The sequence below is a fragment of the Gorilla gorilla genome, chromosome Y (assembly GCF_029281585.2).
Source record: "Gorilla gorilla gorilla isolate KB3781 chromosome Y, NHGRI_mGorGor1-v2.1_pri, whole genome shotgun sequence".
Lineage (NCBI taxonomy): Eukaryota > Metazoa > Chordata > Mammalia > Primates > Hominidae > Gorilla > Gorilla gorilla.
In genome coordinates, this window is record NC_073248.2 from 40,727,698 (window position 1) to 40,753,838 (window position 26,141).

Here is a 26,141-nt window from a genome sequence, read left to right on the forward strand (position 1 = left end):
TGGAATGGAATGGAATGGAATGGAGTGGAATGGAATGGAATGGAATGGAATGGAATGGTATGGAATCAACCCGAGTAGAATGGAATGGATTGGAATGCAATGCAATGGAATGGAATGGAATGGAATGGAATCGAGTGGAATCGAATGGAATGGAGTGGAACAGAATGGAATCAATCCGAATAGAACGGAATGGAATGGAATGGAATCGAATGGAACGGAATGGAACAGAAGGGAACGGAATGGAATGGAATGGAACGGAACGGAATGGAATGGAATGAACCCGAGTAGAACGGAATGGAATGGAATGGAATGGAATGGAATGGAATGGAAAGAATTGGAATGGAATGGTATCGCATGGAATCGAATGGAATCGAATGGAATAGAATGGAGTCAACCCCAATAGAACGGAACGGAACTGAACAAAACGGAACGGAACGGAATGAAATGGAATGGAATGGAATGGAATGGAATGGAATGTTCAACCCGAGTAGAATGGAATGGAATGGAATGATCAACCCGAGTGGAATGGAATGGAATGGAATCAACCCGAGTAGAACGGAATGGAATGGAATGGAATAGAATGGAATGCAATGGAATGGAATGGAATCGAATGGAATGGAATGGAAAGAACCCGAGAACGGAATGGAATGGAATGAAATGGAATGGAATGGAATGGAATGGAATGGAATGGAATGGAATGGAATGGAATGGAATGGAATCAACCCGAGTAGAACGGAATGGAATGGAATGGAATGGAATGGAATGGAATGGAATGGAATGGAATGGAATGGAATGGAATTGAATGGAAAGGAATGGAATCAACCCGAGTAGAATGGATTGGATTGGAATGGAATGGAATGGAATGGAATGGAATGGAATGGAATGGAATGGAATGGAATGGAATGGAATCAACCCGAGTAGAACGGAATGGAATGGAATGGAATAGAATGGAATGGAATGGAATCGAATGGAATCGAATGGAATGGAATGGAACAGAATGCAATCAATCTGAGTAGAACGGAATGGAATGGAATGGAACAGAATGGAACAGAACGGAACGGAATGGAACGGAACGGAACGGAACGGAATGGAATGGAATGAACCCGAGTAGAACGGAATGGATTGGAATGGAATGGAATTGAATGGAGTGGAATGGAATGGAATGGAATGGAATGGTATCGAATGGAATCGTATGGAATCGAATGGAAGAGAATGGAGTCAACCCCAGTAGAACGGAACGGAACTGAACAGAACGGAACGGAATGGAATGGAAAGGAATGGAATGGAATGGAATGGAATGATCAACCCGAGTAAAATGGAATGGAATGGAATGATCAACCCGAGTGGAATGGAATGGAATGGAATGGAATGGAATGAACCCGAGAAGAATGGAATGGAATGGAATGGAATGGAATGGAGTGGAATGGAATGGAATGGATTGGAATGGAATGGAATGGAATGGAATGGAATCAACCCGAGTAGAATGGAATGGATTGGTATGGAATGGAATGGAATGGAATGGAATGGAATGGAAAGGAATGGAATGAATTGGAATGGAATGGAATGGAATGGTATGGAATGGAATGGAATGGAATGGAATAGAATGGAATCAACCCGAGTACAACGGAATGGAATGGAATGGAATGGAATGGAATGGAATGGAATGGAATGGAATGGAATGGAATGGAAAGGTATGGAATCAACCCGAGTAGAATGGAATGGATTGGAATGGAATGGAATGGAATGGAATGGAATGGAATGGAATGGAATAGAATGGAATCAACCCGAGTAGAACGGAATGGAATGGAATGGAATAGAATGGAATGGAATGGAATGGAATGGAATGGAATGGAATGGAATGGAAAGGAATGGAATGGAATGGAATAGAATGGAATCAACTCGATTAGAACACAATGGAATGGAATGGAATGGAATGGAGTGGAATGGAATGGAATGGAATGGAATGGAATGGAATCAACCCGAGTAGAATGGAATGGATTGGAATGGAATGGAATGGAATGGAATGGAATGGAATGGAATGGAATGGAATCAACCCGAGTAGAACGGAATGGGATGGAATGGAATAGAATGGAATGGAATGGAATGGAATGGAATGGAATGGAATTGAATGGAATGGAATGGAATGGAAAGGAATGGAATAGAATGGAATCAACCCGAGTAGAACGGAATGGAATGGAATGGAATGGAATGGAATGGAATGGAAAGAAATGGAATGGAATGGAATGGAAAGGAATGGAATCAACCCAAGTAGAATGGAATGGATTGGAATGGAATGGAATGGAATGGAATGGAATGGAATGGATTGGAATGGAATGGAATAGAATGGAATCAACTCGATTAGAACGGAATGGAATGGAATGGAATGGAATGGAGTGGAATAGAATGGAATGGAATGGAATGGAGTCTCCCCGAGTAGAATGGAATGGATTGGAATGGAATGGAATGGAATGGAATGGAATGGAATGGGATGGAATGGAATGGAATGGAATCAACCCGAGTAGAACGGAATGGAATGGAATGGAATAGAATGGAATGGAATGGAATGGAATGGAATGGAATGGAATGGAATGGAATGGAATGGAATGGAATGGAATAGAATGGAATCAACCCGAGTAGAACGGAATGGAATGGAATGGAATGGAATGGAGTGGAATGGAATGGAATGGAATGGAATGGAATGGAATCAACCCGAGTAGAATGGAATTGATTGGAATGGAATGGAATGGAATCGAATGGAATCGAATGGAATGGAATGGAACAGAACGGAACGGAATGGAATGGAATAAACCCGAGTAGAACGGAATGGAATGGAATGGAATGGAACGGAATGGAATGGAATGGAATAGAATGGAATGGAATGGAATGGTGTGGAATGAAATGGAATGGAATGGAATGGAATCAACCCAAGTAGAATGGAATGGATTGGAATGGAATGGAATGGAATGGAATGGAATGGAATGGAATGGAATCAACCCGAGTAGAACGGAATGGAATGGAATGGAATAGAATGGAATGGAATGGAATGGAATGGAATGGAATGGAATGGAATGGAATGGAATGGAATAGAATGGAATCAACTCGATTAGAACGGAATGGAATGGAATGGAATGGAATGGAGTGGAATGGAATGGAATGGAATGGAATGGAATCAACCCGAGTAGAATGGAATGGATTGGAATGGAATGGAATGGAATGGAATGGAATGGAATGGGATGGAATGGAATGGAATGGAATCAACCCGAGTAGAACGGAATGGAATGGAATGGAATAGAATGGAATGGAATGGAATGGAATGGAATGGAATGGAATGGAATGGAATGGAATGGAATGGAATGGAAAGGAATGGAATGGAATGGAATAGAATGGAATCAACCCGAGTAGAACGGAATGGAATGGAATGGAATGGAATGGAGTGGAATGGAATGGAATGGAATGGAATGGAATCAACCCGAGTAGAATGGAATTGATTGGAATGGAATGGAATGGAATCGAATGGAATCGAATGGAATGGAATGGAACAGAATGGAATCAATCTGAGCACAACGGAATGGAATGGAATGGAACGGAATGGAACAGAACGGAACGGAATGGATTGGAATGGAATGGAATGGAATGGAATGGAATGGAATGGAATGGTATCGAATGGAATCGTATGGAATCGAATGGAAGAGAATGGAGTCAACCCCAGTAGAACGGAACGGAACTGAACAGAACGGAACGGAATGGAATGGAATGGAATGGAATGGAATTGAATGGAATGGAATGATCAACCCGAGTAAAATGGAATGGAATGGAATGATCAACCCGAGTGGAATGGAATGGAATGGAATGGAATGGAATGAACCCGAGAAGAATGGAATGGAATGGAATGGAATGGAATGGAATGGAATGGAATGGAATGGAATGGAATGGAATGGAATGGAAAGGAATGGAATGGAATGGAATAGAATGGAATCAACTCGATTAGAACGGAATGGAATGGAATGGAATGGAATGGAGTGGAATGGAATGGAATGGAATGGAATGGAATCAACCCGAGTAGAATGGAATGGATTGGAATGGAATGGAATGGAATGGAATGGAATGGAATGGAATGGAATGGAATCAACCCGAGTAGAACGGAATGGAATGGAATGGAATAGAATGGAATGTAATGGAATGGAATGGAATGGAATGGAATGGAAAGGAATGGAAAGGAATGGAATGGAATGGAATAGAATGGAATCAACTCGAGTAGAACGGAATGGAATGGAATGGAATAGAATGGAATGGAATGGAGTGGAATGGAATGGAATGGAATGGAATGGAATCAACCCGAGTAGAATGGAATGTATTGGAATGGAATGGAATGGAATGGAATGGAATGGAATGGAATGGAACGGAATGGAATGGAATGGAATGGAATGGAATGGAATGGGAAGGAATGGAATGGAATCAACCCGAGTAGAACGGAATGGAATGGAATGGAACAGAATGGAATCAACCCGAGTAGAACGGAACGGAATGGAACGGAAAGTAACGGAATGGAAAGGAATGGAATGGAATCAACCCGAGTAGAACGGAATGGAATGGAATCTAATGGAATGGAATGGAATGGAATGGAGTGGAATGGAATGGAAGGGAATGGAATGGAATCGAATGGAATCGAATGGAATGGAATGTAATAGAATGGTATCAACCCGAGTAGAACGGAATGGAATGGAATGGAATGGAATGGAACGGAATGGAACAGAATGGAACGGAAAGGAACGGAGCGGAATGGAATGGAAAGCACCCGAGTAGAACGGAATGGAATGGAATGGAATGGATTGGAATGGAATGGAATGGAATGGAATGGAATGGAATGGAATGATAAACCCGAGTGGAATGGAATGGAATGGAATGGAATGGAATGGAATGGAATGGAATGGAATGGAATCAACCCGAGTAGAACGGAACGGAACGGAACAGAACGGAATGGAACGGAATGGAATGGAATGGAATGGAATCAACCAGAGTAGAAAGGAATGGAATGGAATGGAATGGAATGGAATGGAATGGAATGGAATGGAATAGAATGGAAAGGAATGGAATGAATTGGAATGGAATGGTATGGAATGGTATGGAATGGAATGGAATGGAATGGAATGGAATGGAATAGAATGGAATCAACCCGAGTAGAACGGAATGGAATGGAATGGAATGGAATGGAATGGAATGGAATGGAATGGAAAGGAATGGAATCAACCCGAGTAGAATGGAATGGATTGGAATGGAATGGAATGGAATGGAATGGAATGGAATAGAATGGAATCAACCCGAGTAGAACGGAATGGAATGGAATGGAATAGAATGGAATGGAATGGAATGGAATGGAATGGAATGGAATGGAATGGAATGGAATGGAATGGAAAGGAATGGAATGGAATGGAATAGAATGGAATCAACTCGATTAGAACGGAATGGAATGGAATGGAGTGGAATGGAATGGAATGGAATGGAATGGAATGGAATCAACCCGAGTAGAATGGAATGGATTGGAATGGAATGGAATGGAATGGAATGGAATGGAATGGAATGGAATGGAATGGAATGGAATCAACCCGAGTAGAACGGAATGGAATGGAATGGAATGGAATGGAATGGAATGGAATGGAATGGAATGGAATGCAATGGAATGGAATCAACCCGAGTAGAACGGAATGGAATGGAATGGAATAGAATGGAATGGAATGGAATGGAATGGAATGGAATGGAAAGGAATGGAATGGAATGGAATGGAATGGAATGGAATGGAAAGGAATGGAATGGAATGGAATAGAATGGAATCAACTCGAGTAGAACGGAATGGAATGGAATGGAATGGAATGGAATTGAGTGGAATGCAATGGAATGGAATGGAATGGAATCAACCCGAGTAGAATGGAATGGATTGGAATGGAATGGAATGGAATGGAATGGAATGGAATGGAATGGAATGGAATGGAATGGAATGGAATGGAAAGGAATGGAATGGAATGGAATAGAATGGAATCAACCCGAGTAGAACGGAATGGAATGGAATGGAATGGAATGGAGTGGAATGGAATGGAATGGAATGGAATGGAATCAACCCGAGTAGAATGGAATTGATTGGAATGGAATGGAATGGAATCGAATGGAATCGAATGGAATGGAATGGAACAGAATGGAATCAATCTGAGCACAACGGAATGGAATGGAATGGAACGGAATGGAACAGAACGGAACAGAATGGATTGGAATGGAATGGAATGGAATGGAATGGAATGGAATGGAATGGAATGGAATGGTATCGAATGGAATCGTATGGAATCGAATGGAAGAGAATGGAGTCAACCCCAGTAGAACGGAACGGAACTGAACAGAACGGAACGGAATGGAATGGAATGGAATGGAATGGAATGGAATGGAATGGAATGATCAACCCGAGTAAAATGGAATGGAATGGAATGATCAACCCGAGTGGAATGGAATGGAATGGAATGGAATGGAATGAACCCGAGAAGAATGGAATGGAATGGAATGGAATGGAATGGAATGGAATGGAATGGAATGGAATGGAATGGAATGGAATGGAATGGAATGGAATGGAAAGGAATGGAATGGAATGGAATAGAATGGAATCAACTCGATTAGAACGGAATGGAATGGAATGGAATGGAATGGAGTGGAATGGAATGGAATGGAATGGAATGGAATCAACCCGAGTAGAATGGAATGGATTGGAATGGAATGGAATGGAATGGAATGGAATGGAATGGAATGGAATGGAATCAACCCGAGTAGAACGGAATGGAATGGAATGGAATAGAATGGAATGGAATTGAATGGAATGGAATGGAATGGAATGGAATGGAATGGAAAGGAATGGAATGGAATGGAATAGAATGGAATCAACTCGAGTAGAACGGAATGGAATGGAATGGAATGGATTGGAATGGAATGGAATGGAATGGAATGGAATGGAATGATCAACCCGAGTGGAATGGAATGGAATGGAATGGAATGGAATGGAATGGAATGGAATCAACCCGAGTAGAACGGAACGGAACGGAACAGAACGGAATGGAACGGAATGGAATGGAATGGATTGGAATCAACCAGAGTAGAAAGGAATGGAATGGAATGGAATGGAATGGAATGGAATGGAATGGAATAGAATGGAAAGGAATGGAATGAATTGGAATGGAATGGTATGGAATGGTATGGAATGGAATGGAATGGAATGGAATGGAATGGAATGGAATAGAATGGAATCAACCCGAGTAGAACGGAATGGAATGGAATGGAATGGAATGGAATGGAATGGAATGGAATGGAATGGAAAGGAATGGAATCAACCCGAGTAGAATGGAATGGATTGGAATGGAATGGAATAGAATGGAATGGAATGGAATGGAATGGAATGGAATAGAATGGAATCAACCCGAGTAGAACGGAATGGAATGGAATGGAATAGAATGGAATGGAATGGAATGGAATGGAATGGAATGGAATGGAATGGAATGGAATGGAATGGAAAGGAATGGAATGGAATGGAATAGAATGGAATCAACTCGATTAGAACGGAATGGAATGGAATGGAGTGGAGTGGAATGGAATGGAATGGAATGGAATCAACCCGAGTAGAATGGAATGGATTGGAATGGAATGGAATGGAATGGAATGGAATGGAATGGAATGGAATGGAATGGAATGGAATCAACCCGAGTAGAACGGAATGGAATGGAATGGAATAGAATGGAATGGAATGGAATGGAATGGAATGGAATGGAATGGAAAGGAATGGAATGGAATGGAATGGAATGGAATGGAATGGAAAGGAATGGAATGGAATGGAATAGAATGGAATCAACTCGAGTAGAAAGGAATGGAATGGAATGGAATGGAATGGAATTGAGTGGAATGCAATGGAATGGAATGGAATGGAATCAACCCGAATAGAATGGAATGGATTGGAATGGAATGGAATGGAATGGAATGGAATGGAATGGAATGGAATGGAATGGAATGGAATCGAATGGAATCGAATGGAATGGAATGGAACAGAATGCAATCAATCTGAGTAGAACGGAATGGAATGGAATGGAACGGAATGGAACAGAACGGAACGGAATGGAACGGAACGGAACGGAACGGAATGGAATGGAATGAACACGAGTAGAACGGAATGGATTGGAAAGAAATGGAATTGAATGGAATGGAATGGAATGGAATGGAATGGTATCGAATGGAATCGTATGGAATCGAATGGAAGAGAATGGAGTCAACCCCAGTAGAACGGAAGGGAACTGAACAGAACGGAACGGAATGGAATGGAATGGAATGGAATGGAATGGAATGGAATGGAATGGAATGATCAACCCGAGTAAAATGGAATGGAATGGAATGATCAACCCGAGTGGAATGGAATGGAATGGAATGGAATGGAATGAACCCGAGAAGAATGGAATGGAATGGAATGGAATGGAATGGAATGGAATGGAATGGAATGGAATGGAATGGAATGAAATCAACCCGAGTAGAATGGAATGGATTGGAATGGAATGGAATGGAATGGAATGGAATGGAATGGAAAGGAATGGAATGAATTGGAATGGAATGGAATGGAATGAAATGGAATGGAATGGAATGGAATGGAATGGAATGGAATGGAATGGAATGGAATGGAATGGAATGGAATGAAATCAACCCGAGTAGAATGGAATGGATTGGAATGGAATGGAATGGAATGGAATGGAATGGAATGGAAAGGAATGGAATGAATTGGAATGGAATGGAATGGAATGAAATGGAATGGAATGGAATGGAATGGATTGGAATGGAATGGAATGGAATGGAATGGAATGGAATGGAAAGGAATGGAATCAACCCGAGTAAAATGGAATGGATTGGAATGGAATGGAATGGAATGGAATGGAATGGAATGGAAAGGAATGGAATGGAACGGAATGGAATCAACCCGAGAAGAACGGAATGGAATGGAATGGAATAGAATGGAATGGAATGGAATGGAATGGAATCGAATGGAATGGAATGGAAAGAACCCGAGTAGAAGGGAATGGAATGGAATGAAATGGAATGGAATGGAATGGAATGGAATGGAATGGAATGGAATGGAATGGAAGGGAATGGAAGGGAATCAACCCGAGTAGAACGGAATGGAATGGAATGGAATGGAATGGAAAGGAATGGAATGGAATGGAATGATCAACCTGAGTAGAACTGGACGGAATGGAATGGAATGGAATGGAATGGAATGGAATGGAATGGAATCGAATGGAGTGGAATGGAATGGAGTATAATAGAATTGAATCAACCCGAGTAGAACGGAATGGAATGGAATGGAATGGAATGGATTGGAATGGAATGGAATGGAATGAACCCGAGAAGAACGGAATGGAATGGAATGGAATGGAATGGAATGGAATCGAATGGAATGGAATGGAATGGAATGGAATGGAATGGAATGGAATGGAATAGAATGGAATCAACCCGAGTAGAACGGAATGGAATGGAATGGAATGGAATGGAGTGGAATGGAATGGAATGGAATGGAATGGAATGGAATGGAATGTTATGGAATCAACCCGAGTAGAATGGAATGGATTGGAATGGAATGCAAAGGAATGGAATGGAATGGAATGGAATGGAATGGAATGGAATCAACCCGAGTAGAACGGAATGGAATGGAATGGAATGGAATGGAATGGAATGGAATGGAATGGAATGGAATGGAATAGAATGGAATCAACCCGAGTAGAACGGAATGGAATGGAATGGAATGGAATGGAGTGAAATGGAATGGAATGGAATGGAATGGAATGGTATGGAATCAACCCGAGTAAAATGGAATGGATTGGAATGGAATGCAATGGAATGGAATGGAATGGAATGGAATGGAATGGAATCGAGTGGAATCGAATGGATGGAGTGGAACAGAATGGAATCAATCCGAATGGAACGGAATGGAATGGAATGAACCCGAGTAGAACGGAATGGAATGGAATGGAATGGAATGGAATGGAATGGAATGGAATGGAATGGAATGGAATGGAATAGAATGGAATCAACCCGAGTAGAACGGAACGGAACGGAACGGAACGGACCGGAATGGAATGGAATCAACCCGAGTAGAACGGAATGGAATGGAATGGAATGGAGTGGAGTGGAATGGAATGGAATGGAATGGAATGGAATGGAATGGAATCGAATGGAATGGAATGGAATGGAATGGAATCGAATGGAATGGAATCGAATGGAATGGAATGGAATGGAATGGAATGGAATCAACCCGAGTAGAATTTAATGGATTGGAATGGAATGGAATGGAATGGAATGGAATGGAATGGAATGGAATGGAATGGAATGGAATCAACCCGAGTAGAATGGCATGGATTGGAATGGACTGGAATGGAATGGAATGGAATGGAATAAATCCGAGTAGAATGGAATGGAATGGAATGGAATTAAATGTAATAGAATGGAATTGAATCAACCCGCGTGGAACGGAATGGAACGGAACGGAAAGGAACGGAACGGAATGGAACGGAAACCACCCGAGCAGAACGGAACGGGATGGGACGGGATGGGACGGGACGGGACGGGTCGAGATGGGACGGAATGGAACGAAACGGAAAGGCATGGAATCAACCCGAGTAGAATGGAATGGAATGGAATGGAATGGAATGGAATAGAATAGAATGAAATTGAATCAACCCGCGTGGAATGGAGTTAAACGGAACGGAACAGAATGAACCAGAGTAGAACGGAATGGAATGGACTGGAATGGAATGGAATGCAATGGAATGGAATGGAATGGAATGGAATGGAATGGAGTCGAATGGAATAGAATGGAATCAACCCGAGTAGAACGGAATGGAATGGAATGGAATGGAATGGAATGGAATGGAATGGAATGGAATGGAATGGAATGGAATAGAATGGAGTCAACTCGAGTAGAACGGAATGGAATGGAATGGAATGGAATGGAATGGAATGGAATGAAACGGAACGGAACGGAATGGAACGGAACGGAATGTAATGGAATGAACCCGAGTAGAACGGAATGGAATGGAATGGAATGGAATGGAATGGAATGGAATGGAATGGAATGGAATGGAATGGAATGGAATGGAATCTACCCGACTAGAACGGAATGGAATGGATTGGAATGGTATGGAATCTACCAGAGTAGAACGGGATGGAATGGAATGGAATGGAATGGAATGGAATGGAATGGAATGGAATGGTATGGAATGGAACAAAATGGAATAGAATGGAATGGAATGGAATGGAATCTACCCCAGTAGAACGGAATGGAATGGAATGGAATGGAATGGAATGGAATGGAATGGAATGGAATGGAATGGAATGGAATGCAAAGGAATGGAAAGGTATGGAATCTAACAGGGTTGAACAGAATCGAATTGAGTGGAATGGAATGGAATGGAATGCAATGGAATGGAAAGGAATGGATTGGAATGGAATGGAATGGAATTGAATGGAATCGAATAGAATGGAATGGAATGGAATGGAATGGAATGGAATGGAATGGAATGGAATGGAATGGAATGGAATGGAATGGAATGGAAAGGAATGGAATGGAATCAACCCGAGTAGAACGGAATGGAATGGAATGGAATGGAGTGGAATGGAATGGAATGGAATGGAATGGAATGGAGTGGAATTCAATGGAATAGAATGGAATGGAATGGAATGGAATCGATTGGAATCGAATGTCATCGAACGGAATTGAATGGAATAGAATGGAATCAACCCCAGTAGAACGGAACGGAATGGATTGGAATGGAATGGAATGGAATGGAATGGAATGGAATGGAATCGAGTGGAATGGAATGGAATGGAATGGAATGGAATGGAATGGAATGGAGAGGAATGGAGTGTAATGGAATGGAATGGAATGGAATCAACCCGAGTATAATGGAATGGATTGGAATGGAATGGAATGGAATGCAATCGAATGGAATGGAATGGAATGATCAACCCGAGTAGAACGGAATGGAATGGAATGGAATGGAATGGAATGGAATGGAATGGAATGGAATGGAATGGAATAGAATGGAATCAACCCGAGTAGAACGGAACGGAACGGAACGGAACGGAACGGAAAGGAATGGAATCAACCCGAGTAGAATGGAATGGAATGGAATGGAATGGAATGGAATCGAATGGCATCAACCCGAGTAGAACGGAATGGAACGGAATGGAACGGAACGGAATGGAATGGAATCAACCCGAGTAGAACGGAATGGAATGGAATGGAATGGAGTGGAATGGAATGGAATGGAATTGAGTGGAATGGAATGGAATAGAATGGAATGGAATGGAATGGAATGGAATGGAATGGAATGGAATGGAATGGAATGGATTGGAATGGTATGGAATGGAATCAACCCGAGTAGAATTTAATGGATTGGAATGGAATGGAATGGAATGGAATGGAATGGAATGGAATGGAATGGAATGGAATGGAATGGAATCAACCCGAGTAGAACGGAATGGAATGGAATGGAATAGAATGGAATGTAATGGAATGGAATGGAATCGAATGGAATGGAATGGAAAGAAACCGAGTAGAACGGAATGGAATGGAATGAAATGGAATGGAATGGAATGGAATGGAATGGAATGGAATGGAATGGAATGGAATGGAATGGAATGGAATGGAATGGAATGGAATCAACCCGAGTAGAACGGAATGGAATGGAATGGAATGGAATGGAATGGAATGGAATGGAATGGAATGGAATGGAATGGAATGGAATAGAATGGAATGATCAACCCGAGCAGAACGGTATGGAATGGAATGGAATGGAATGGAATGGAATGGAATTTAATGGAATGGAATAGAATGGAATCAACCCGAGTAGAAAGGAATGGAATGGAATGGAATGGAAGGGAATGGAATGGAATGGAATGGAATGGAATGGAATGGAATGGAAAGGAATGGAATCAACCAGAGTAGAATGGAATGGATTGGAATGGAATGGAATGGAATGGAATGGAATGGAATGGAATGGAATGGAAAAGAATGGAATGGAATGGAATGGAATGGAATGGAAAGGAATGGAATGGAATGGAATAGAATGGGATCAACCCGAGTAGAACAGAATGGAATGGAATGGAATGGAATGGAATGGAATGGAATGGAATCGAATGGAATCGAATGGAATGGAATGGAACAGAATGGAATCAATCTGAGTAGAACGGAATGGAATGGAATGGAACGGAATGGAACAGAACGGAACGGAATGGAATGGAATGGAACGGAACGGAATGGAATGGAATGAACCCGAGTAGAACCGAATGGAATGGAATGGAATGGAATGGAATGGAATGGAGTGGAATGGAATGGAATGGAATGGTATCGAATGGAATCGTATGGAATCGAATGGAAGAGAATGGAGTCAACCCCAGTAGAACGGAACGGAACTGAACAGAACGGAACGGAATGGAATGGAATGGAATGGAATGGAATGGAATGGAATGGAATGGAATGATCAACCCGAGTAAAATGGAATGGAATGGAATTATCAACCCGAGTGGAATGGAATGGAATGGAATGGAATGGAATGGAATGGAATGGAATGGAATGGAATGGAATGAACCCGAGAAGAATGGAATGGAATGGAATGGAATGGAATGGAATGGAATGGAATGGAATGGAATGGAATGGAATGGAATGGAATGGAATGGAATGGAATGGAATGGAATCAACCCGAGTAGAATGGAATGGATTGGAATGGAATGGAATGGAATGGAATGGAATGGAATGGAATGGAATGGAAAGGAATGGAATCAACCCGAGTAGAATGGAATGAATTGGAATGGAATGGAATGGAATGGAATGGAATGGAATGGAATGGAATGGAACGGAATGGAATCAACCCGAGAAGAACGGAATGGAATGGAATGGAATAGAATGGAAAGAATGGAATGGAATGGAATAGAATGGAATGGAATGGAAAGAACCCGAGTGGAACGGAATGGAATGGAATGAAATGGAATGGAATGGAATGGAATGGAATGGAATGGAATGGAATGGAATGGAATGGAATCAACCCGAGTAGAACGTAATGGAATGGAATGGAATGGAATGGAAAGGAATGGAATGGAATGGAATGATCAACCCGAGTAGAACGGGATGGAATGGAATGGAATGGAATGGAATGGAATGGAATGGAATGGAATGGAAAGGAATGGAATCATCCCGAGTTGAATGGAATGGATTGGAATGGAATGGATTGGAATGGAATGGAATGGAATGGATTGGAATGGAATGGAATGGAATGGAATCAACCCGAGTAGAACGGAATGGAATGGAATGGAATGGAATGGAATGGAATGGAATGGAATGGAATGGAATGGAATGGAATGGAATGGAATAGAATGGAATCAACCCGAGTAGAACGGAATGGAATGGAATGGAATGGAATGGAATGGAATGGAATGGAATGGAATGGAATGGAATGGAATGGAATGGAATGGAATGGAATAGAATGGAATGACCAACCCGAGCAGAACGTTATGGAATGGAATGGAATGGAATGGAATGGAATGGAATGGAATGGAATGGAATAGAATGGAATCAACACGAGTAGAAAGGAATGGAATGGAATGGAATGGAATGGAATGGAATGGAATGGAATGGAATGGAATGGAATGGAATGGAATGGAATGGAATGGAAAGGAAAGGAATCAACCCGAGTAGAATGGAATGGATTGGAATGGAATGGAATGGAATGGAATGGAATGGAATGGAATGGAATGGAATGGAATAGAATGGAATGGAATGGAATGGAATGGAATAGAATGGAATGGAATGGAAAGGAATGGAATGGAATGGAATAGAATGGAATCAACCCGAGTAGAACGGAATGGAATGGAATGGAATGGAATGGTGAGGAATGGAATGGAATGGAATGGAATGGAATGAACCCGAGTAGAATGGAATGGATTGGAATGGAATGGAATGGAATGGAATGGAATGGAATGGCATGGAATGGAATGGAATCGAATGGAATCGAATGGAATGGAATGGAACAGAATGGAATCAATCTGAGTAGAACGGAATGGAATGGAATGGAACGGAATGGAACAGAACGGAACGGAATGGAATGGAACGGAACGGAACGGAATGGAATGGAATGAACCCGAGTAGAACGGAATGGAATGGAATGGAATGGAATGGAATGGAATGGAATGGAATGGAATGGAATGGAATGGAATGGTATCGAATGGAATCGTATGGAATCGAATGGAAGAGAATGGAGTCAACGCCAGTAGAACGGAACGGAACTGAACAGAACGGAACGGAATGGAATGGAATGGAATGGAATGGAATGGAATGATCAACCCGAGTAAAATGGAATGGAATGGAATGATCAACCCGAGTGGAATGGAATGGAATGGAATGGAATGAAATGGAATAGAATGGAATCAACCCGAGTAGAACGGAGTGGAATGGAATGGAATGGAATGGAATGGAATGGAATGAACCCGAGAAGAATGGAATGGAATGGAATGGAATGGAATGGAATGGAATGGAATGGAATGGAATGGAATCAACCCGAGTAGAATGGAGTGGATTGGAATGGAATGGAATGGAATGGAATGGAATGGAATGGAATGGAATGGAATGGAATGGAATGGAATGGAAAGGAATGGAATCAACCCAGGTAGAATGGAATGAATTGGAATGGAATGGAATGGAATGGAATGGAATGGAATGGAATTTAACGGAATGGAATCAACCCGAGAAGAAAGGAATGGAATGGAATGGAATAGAATGGAAAGAATGGAATGGAATGGAATAGAATGGAATGGAATGAAAAGAACCCGTGTGGAACGGAATGGAATGGAATGAAATGGAATGGAATGGAATGGAATGGAATGGAATGGAATGGAATGGAATGGAAAGGAATGGAATCAACCCGAGTAGAACGGAATGGAATGGAATGGAATGGAATGGAATGGAATGGAATGGAATGGAATGGAATGGAATGGAAAGGAATGGAATCATCCCGAGTTGAATGGAATGGATTGGAATGGAATGGATTGGAATGGAATGGAATGGAATTGAATGGAATGGAATGGAATGGAATGGAATGGAATGGAATGGAATGGAATGGAATCAATCCGAGTAGAACGGAATGGAATGGAATGGAATGGAATGGAATGGAATGGAATGGAATGGAATGGAATGGAATAGAATGGAATCAACCCGAGTAGAACGGAATGGAATGGAATGGAATGGAATGGAGTGGAATGGAATGGAATGGAATGGAATGGAATGGTATGGAATCAACCCGAGTAGAATGGAATGGATTGGAATGCAATGCAATGGAATGGAATGGAATGGAATGGAATGGAACGGAATGGAACAGAATGGAACGGAATGGAATGGAACGGAACGGAACGGAATGGAATGGAATGAACCCGAGTAGAACGGAATGGAATGGAATGGAATGGAATGGAAAGAATTGGAATGGAATGGTATCGCATGGAATCGAATGGAATCGAATGGAATAGAATGGAGTCAACCCCAACAGAACGGAACGGAACTGAACAAAGCGGAACGGAACGGAATGAAATGGAATGGAATGGAATGGAATGGAATGATCAACCCGAGTAGAATGGAATGGAATGGAATGATCAACCCGAGTGGAATGGAATGGAATGGAATCAACCCGAGTAGAACGGAATGGAATGGAATGGAATAGAATGGAATGCAATGGAATGGAATGGAATCGAATGGAATGGAATGGAAAGAACCCGAGAACGGAATGGAATGGAATGAAATGGAATGGAATGGAGTGGAATGGAATGGAATGGAATGGAATCAACCCGAGTAGAACGGAATGGAATGGAATGGAATGGAATGGAATGGAATGGAATGGAATGGAATGGAATGGAATGGAATCAACCCGAGTAGAACGGAATGGAATGGAATGGAATAGAATGGAATGGAATGGAATGGAATGGAATGGAATGGAATGGAATGGAATGGAATGGAATGGAATGGAAAGGAATGGAATGGAATGGAATAGAATGGAATCAACACGAGTAGAACGGAATGGAATGGAATAGAATGGAATGGAATGGAGTGGAATGGAATGGAATGGAATGGAATGGAATGGAATGGAATCAACCCGAGTAGAATGGAATGGATTGGAATGGAATGGAATGGAATGGAATGGAATGGAATGGAATGGAATGCAATGGAATGGAATCGAATGGAATCGAATGGAATGGAATGGAACAGAATGCAATCAAGCTGAGTAGAACGAAATGGAATGGAATGGAACAGAATGGAACAGAACGGAACGGAATGGAACGGAACGGAACGGAACGGAATGGAATGGAATGAACCCGAGTAGAACGGAATGGATTGGAATGGAATGGAATTGAATGGAATGGAATGGAATGGAATGGAATGGTATCGAATGGAATCGTATGGAATCGAATTGAAGAGAATGGAGTCAACCCCAGTAGAACGGAACGGAACTGAACACAACGGAACGGAATGGAATGGAATGGAATGGAATGGAATGGAATGATCAACCCGAGTAAAATGGAATGGAATGGAATGATCAACCCGAGTGGAATGGAATGGAATGGAATGGAATGGAATGAACCCGAGAAGAATGGAATGGAATGGAATGGAATGGAATGGAATGGAATGGAATGGAATGGAATGGAATGGAAAGGAATGGAATGGAATGGAATAGAATGGAATCAACTCGATTAGAACGGAATGGAATGGAATGGAATGGAATGGAGTGGAATGGAATGGAATGGAATGGAATGGAATCAACCCGAGTAGAATGGAATGGATTGGAATGGAATGGAATGGAATGGAATGGAATGGAATGGAATGGAATGGAATCAACCCGAGTAGAACGGAATGGAATGGAATGGAATAGAATGGAATGGAATGGAATGGAATGGAAAGGAATGGAATGGAATGGAATAGAATGGAATCAACTCGATTAGAACGCAATGGAATGGAATGGAATGGAATGGAGTGGAATGGAATGGAATGGAATGGAATGGAATCAACCCGAGTAGAATGGAATGGATTGAAATGGAATGGAATGGAATGGAATGGAATGGAATGGAATGGAATGGAATGGAATGGAATGGAATGGAATCAACCAGAGTAGAACGGAATGGAATGGAATGGAATAGAATGGAATGGAATGGAATGGAATGGAAAGGAATGGAATGGAATGGAATAGAATGGAATCAACTCGATTAGAACGGAATGGAATGGAATGGAATGGAATGGAGTGGAATGGAATGGAATGGAATGGAATGGAATCAACCCGAGTAGAATGGAATGGATTGGAATGGAATGGAATGGAATGGAATGGAATGGAATGGAATGGAATGGAATCAACCCGAGTAGAACGGAATGGAATGGAATGGAATAGAATGGAATGGAATGGAATGGAATGGAAAGGAATGGAATGGAATGGAATAGAATGGAATCAACTCGATTAGAACGCAATGGAATGGAATGGAATGGAATGGAGTGGAATGGAATGGAATGGAATGGAATGGAATCAACCCGAGTAGAATGGAATGGATTGAAATGGAATGGAATGGAATGGAATGGAATGGAATGGAATGGAATGGAATGGAATGGAATGGAATGGAATCAACCAGAGTAGAACGGAATGGAATGGAATGGAATAGAATGGAATGGAATGGAATGGAATGGAATGGAATGGAATGGAAAGGAATGGAATAGAATGGAATCAACCCGAGTAGAACGGAATGGAATGGAATGGAATGGAATGGAATGGAATGGAATGGAATGGAATGGAATGGAATGGAAAGGAATGGAATCAACCCGAGTAGAATGGAATGGATTGGAATGGAATGGAATGGAATGGAATGGAATGGAATGGAATGGAATGGAATAGAATGGAATCAACTCGATTAGAACGGAATGGAATGGAATGGAATGGAATGGAGTGGAATGGAATGGAATGGAATGGAATGGAATCAACCCGAGTAGAATGGAATGGATTGGAATAGAATGGAATGGAATGGAATGGAATGGAATGGGATGGAATGGAATGGAATGGAATCAACCCGAGTAGAACGGAATGGAATGGAATGGAATGGAATGGAATGGAATGGAATGGAATGGAATGGAATGGAATGGAATGGAATGGAATGGAATAGAATGGAATCAACTCGAGTAGAACGGAATGGAATGGAATGGAATGGAATGGAATGGAATGGAATGGAATGAAACGGAACGGAACGGAATGGAACGGAACGGAATGTAATGGAATGAACCCGAGTAGAACGGAATGGAAGGGAATGGAATGGAATGGAATGGAATGGAATGGAATGGAATGGAATGGAGTGGAATGGAATGGAATCTACCCGACTAGAACGGAATGGAATGGATTGGAATGGTATGGAATCTACCAGAGTAGAACGGGATGGAATGGAATGGAATGGAATGGAATGGAATGGAATGGAATGGAATGGAACAAAATGGAATAGAATGGAATGGAATGGAATTGAATCTACCCCAGTAGAACGGAATGGAATGGAATGGAATGGAATGGAATGGAATGGAATGGAATGGAATGCAAAGGAATGGAAAGGTATGGAATCTAACAGGGTTGAACAGAATCGAATTGAGTGGAATGGAATGGAATGGAATGCAATGGAATGGAAAGGAATGGATTGGAATGGAATGGAATGGAATTGAATGGAATCGAATAGAATGGAATGGAATGGAATGGAATGGAATGGAATGGAATGGAATGGAATTTAATGCAATGGGAAGGAATGGAATGGAATCAACCCGAGTAGAACGGAATGGAATGGAATGGAATGGAGTGGAATGGAATGGAATGGAATGGAATGGAATGGAGTGGAATTCAATGGAATAGAATGGAATGGAATGGAATGGAATCGATTGGAATCGAATGTCATCGAATGGAATTGAATGGAATAGAATGGAATCAACCCCAGTAGAACGGAACGGAATGGATTGGAATGGAATGGAATGGAATGGAATGGAATGGAATGGAATCGAATGGGATCGAATCGAATGGAATGGAATAGAATGGAATCAACCCGAGTAGAATGGAATGGAATGGAATGGAATGGAATGGAGTGGAATGGAATGGAATGGAATGGAGTGGAGTGGAATGGAATGGAATGGAATGGAATGGAATGGAATGGAATGGAATGGAATGGAATGGAATGGAATGAAATGGAATGATCAAGACGAGTGGAATGGAATGGAAAGAAATGGAATGGAATGGAATGGAAGGGAATAGAATGGAATCAACCCGAGTAGAACGGAAAGAATGGAACGGAAAGGAACGGAACGGAATGGAATGCAATCATCACGAGTAGAACGGAATGGAATGGAATGGAATGGAATTGAGTGGAATGGAATGGAATGGAATGGAATGGAATGGAATGGAATGGAATGGAATGGAATGGAGTGGAGTGGAGTGGAGTGGAGTGGAATGGAAAGGAATGGAATGGAATGGAATGGAATGGAATGGAATGGAATGGAATGGAATGGAATGGAATTGAATGGAAACACCCCGAGTAGAATACAATGGATTGGAATGGAATGGAATGGAATGGAATGGAATGGAATGGAATCAACACGAGTAGAACGGATTGGAATGGAATGGAATGGAATGCAATGGAATGGAATGGAATTCAATGGAATAGAATGGATTGGAATGGAATGCAATGGAATGGAATGGAATGGAATCGAATGGAATCGAAAGGAATCGAATGGAATAGAATGGATGAGAATGGAATCAACCCGAGTGGAATGGAATGGAATGGAATGGAATGGAATGGAATGGAATGGAATGGAATGGAATGGAATGGAATGGAGTGGAATGGAATGGAATGGAATGGAATAGAATGGAATGAAACCGAGTAGAAGGGAATGGAATGGAATGGAATGTAATGGAACGGAATGGAATGGAATGGAATGGAATAGAATGGAATCAACCCGAGTAGAACGGAACGGAACCGAACGGAACGGAACGGAATGGAATGGAATGGAATCAACACGAGTGGAACGGAATGGAATGGATTGGAATGGAATGGAATGGAATGGAATGGAATGGAATGGAATGGAATGGAATGGAATGCAATGGAATCAACCCGAGAATTATGGAATGGATTGGAATGGAATGGAATGGAATGGAATGGAATGGAATGGAATGGAATGGAATGGAGTCGAATGGAATCGAACGTAATGGAATGGAATGGAATTTAATCAACCCGAGTAGAACGGAATGGAATGGAATGGAATGGAATGGAATGGAATCGAATGGGATCGAATCGAATGGAATGGAAAAGAATGGAATCAACCCGAGTAGGAATGGAATGGAATGGAATGGAATGGAATGGAATGGAATGGAATGGAATGGAATGGAATGGAATGGAATTGAATGGAATGGAATGGAATGGAATGGAATGGAATGGAATGGAATGGAATGGAATGGAATGCAATGGAATAGAATTTAATGGAATGGAATGGAATGGATTGGAAATCAACCCGAATAGAACGGAATGGTATGGAATGGAATGGAATGGAATGGAATGGAATGGAATGGAATGGAATGGAATGGAATGGAATGGAATCAACGCGAGTAGAATGGAATGGATTGGAATGGAATGGAATGGAATGGAATGGAATGGAATCGAAAGGAATGGAATGGAATGGAATGGAATGGAATGGAATGGAATGGAATGGAATGGAATGGAATGGAATGGAATGGAATGATCAAGACGAGTGGAATGGAATGGAAAGAAATGGAATGGAATGGAATGGAAGGGAATAGAATGGAATCAACCCGTGTAGAACGGAAAGGAACGGAACGGAAAGGAACGGAACGGAATGGAATGGAATCATCACGAGTAGAACGGAATGGAATGGAATGGAATGGAATGGAATGGAATGGAATGGAATGGAATGGAATGGAATGGAATGGAATGGAGTGGAATGGAAAGGAATGGAATGGAATGGAATGGAATGGAATGGAATGGAATGGAATGGAATGGAATGGAATGGAAACAACCCGAGCAGAATGGAATGGATTGGAATGGAATGGAATGGAATGGAATGGAATGGAATCAACACGAGTAGAACGGATTGGAATGGAATGGAATGGAATGCAATGGAATGGAATGGAATTCAATGGAATAGAATGGATTGGAATGGAATGGAATGGAATGGAATGGAATGGAATCGAATGGAATCGAAAGGAATCCAATGGAATCGAATGGAAGAGAATGGAATCAACCCGAGTGGAATGGAATGGAATGGAATGGAATGGAATGGAATGGAATGGAATGGAATGGAATGGAATGGAGTGGAATGGAATGGAATGGAATAGAATGGAATGAACCCGAGTAGAAGGGAATGGAATGGAATGGAATGGAATGGAATGGAATGGAACGGAATGGAATGGAATGGAATGGAATAGAATGGAATCAACCCGAGTAGAACGGAATGGAACCGAACGGAACGGAACGGAATGGAATGGAATGGAATCAACACGAGTGGAACGGAATGGAATGGATTGGAATGGAATGGAATGGAATGGAATGGAATGGAATGGAATGGAATGGAGAGAGTGGAATGGAATGGAATGGAAAGGAATGGAATGGAATGGAATGGAATGGAATGGAATGGAATGGAATGGAATGGAATGCAACGGAATAGAATTTAATGGAATGGAATGGAAATCAACCCGAATAGAACGGAATGGTATGGAATGGAATGGAATGGAATGGAATGGAATGGAATGGAATGGAATGGAATGGAATGGAATGGAATGGAATGGAATTCAATAGAATAGAATGGAATGGAATGGAATGGAATGGAATGGAATGGAATGGAATGGAATGGAATGGAATGGAATGGAATCAATCCGAGTAGAATGGAATGGATTGGAATGGAATGGAATGGAATGGAATTGTATCGAAAGGAATGGAATGGAATGGAATGGAATGGAATGGAATGGAATGGAATAGAATGGAGTCAACCCGAGTGGAACGGAACGGAACGGAACGGAATGGAATGGAATGGAATGGAATCAACCGGAGTAGAACGGAATGGAATGGAATGGAATGGAGTGGAATGGAATGGAATGGAATGGAATGGAATAGAATGGAATCAACCCCTGTAGAACGAAATGGAATGGAATGGAATGGAATGGAACGGAACGGAACGGACCGGAACGGAACGCAATGGAATGGAATGGAAGGAAGCCGAGTAGAACGGAATGGAATGGAATGGAATGGAATGGAATGGAATGGAATTTAATGGAATGGAATGGAATGGAATGATCAAGCCGAGTAGAACGGAATGGAATGGAATGGAATGGAGTCGAATGGAATGGAATGGAATGGAATAGAATGGAAACAACCTGAGTAGAACGGAACGAAACGGAACAGAAAGGAACGGAACGGAATGGAATGGAATGGAATCAATACGAGTAGAACGGAAAGGATTGGAATGGAATGGAATGCAGTGATATGGAATGGAATGGAATGGAATGGAATGGAATGGAATGGAATGGAATCAACCCTAGTAGAATGGAATGGAATGGAATGGAATGGAATGGAATGGAATGGAATGGAATGGAATGGAATGGAATGCAATGGAATCAACCCGAGAATTATGGAATGGATTGGAATGGAATGGAATGGAATGGAATGGAATGGAATGGAATGGAATGGAATGGAGTCGAATGGAATCGAACGTAATGGAATGGAATGGAATTTAATCAACCCGAGTAGAACGGAATGGAATGGAATGGAATGGAATGGAATGGAATCGAATGGGATCGAATCGAATGGAATGGAAAAGAATGGAATCAACCCGAGTAGGAATGGAATGGAATGGAATGGAATGGAATGGAATGGAATGGAATGGAATGGAATGGAATGGAATGGAATGGAATGGAATGGAGTGGAATTGAATGGAATGGAATGGAATGGAATGGAATGGAATGGAATGGAATGGAATGGAATGGAATGGAATGCAATGGAATAGAATTTAATGGAATGGAATGGAATGGATTGGAAATCAACCCGAATAGAACGGAATGGTATGGAATGGAATGGAATGGAATGGAATGGAATGGAATGGAATGGAATGGAATGGAATGGAATGGAATCAACGCGAGTAGAATGGAATGGATTGGAATGGAATGGAATGGAATGGAATGGAATGGAATCGAAAGGAATGGAATGGAATGGAATGGAATGGAATGGAATGGAATGGAATGGAATGGAATGGAATGGAATGGAATGGAATGATCAAGACGAGTGGAATGGAATGGAAAGAAATGGAATGGAATGGAATGGAAGGGAATAGAATGGAATCAACCCGAGTAGAACGGAAAGGAACGGAACGGAAAGGAACGGAACGGAATGGAATGGAATCATCACGAGTAGAACGGAATGGAATGGAATGGAATGGAATGGAATGGAATGGAATGGAATGGAATGGAATGGAATGGAATGGAATGGAGTGGAATGGAAAGGAATGGAATGGAATGGAATGGAATGGAATGGAATGGAATGGAATGGAATGGAATGGAAACAACCCGAGCAGAATGGAATGGATTGGAATGGAATGGAATGGAATGGAATGGAATGGAATCAACACGAGTAGAACGGATTGGAATGGAATGGAATGGAATGCAATGGAATGGAATGGAATTCAATGGAATAGAATGGATTGGAATGGAATGGAATGGAATGGAATGGAATGGAATCGAATGGAATCGAAAGGAATCCAATGGAATCGAATGGAAGAGAATGGAATCAACCCGAGTGGAATGGAATGGAATGGAATGGAATGGAATGGAATGGAATGGAATGGAATGGAATGGAATGGAATGGAGTGGAATGGAATGGAATGGAATAGAATGGAATGAACCCGAGTAGAAGGGAATGGAATGGAATGGAATGGAATGGAATGGAATGGAACGGAATGGAATGGAATGGAATGGAATAGAATGGAATCAACCCGAGTAGAACGGAATGGAACCGAACGGAACGGAACGGAATGGAATGGAATGGAATCAACACGAGTGGAACGGAATGGAATGGATTGGAATGGAATGGAATGGAATGGAAAGGAATGGAATGGAATGGAATGGAGAGAGTGGAATGGAATGGAATGGAAAGGAATGGAATGGAATGGAATGGAATGGAATGGAATGGAATGGAATGGAATGGAATGGAATGCAACGGAATAGAATTTAATGGAATGGAATGGAAATCAACCCGAATAGAACGGAATGGTATGGAATGGAATGGAATGGAATGGAATGGAATGGAATGGAATGGAATGGAATGGAATGGAATGGAATGGAATGGAATTCAATAGAATAGAATGGAATGGAATGGAATGGAATGGAATGGAATGGAATGGAATGGAATGGAATGGAATGGAATGGAATGGAATCAATCCGAGTAGAATGGAATGGATTGGAATGGAATGGAATGGAATGGAATTGTATCGAAAGGAATGGAATGGAATGGAATGGAATGGAATGGAATGGAATGGAATGGAATAGAATGGAGTCAACCCGAGTGGAACGGAACGGAACGGAACGGAATGGAATGGAATGGAATGGAATCAACCGGAGTAGAACGGAATGGAATGGAATGGAATGGAGTGGAATGGAATGGAATGGAATGGAATGGAATAGAATGGAATCAACCCCTGTAGAACGAAATGGAATGGAATGGAATGGAATGGAACGGAACGGAACGGACGGGAACGGAACGCAATGGAATGGAATGGAAGGAAGCCGAGTAGAACGGAATGGAATGGAATGGAATGGAATGGAATGGAATGGAATTTAATGGAATGGAATGGAATGGAATGATCAAGCCGAGTAGAACGGAATGGAATGGAATGGAATGGAGTCGAATGGAATGGAATGGAATGGAATAGAATGGAAACAACCTGAGTAGAACGGAACGAAACGGAACAGAAAGGAACGGAACGGAATGGAATGGAATGGAATCAATACGAGTAGAACGGAAAGGATTGGAATGGAATG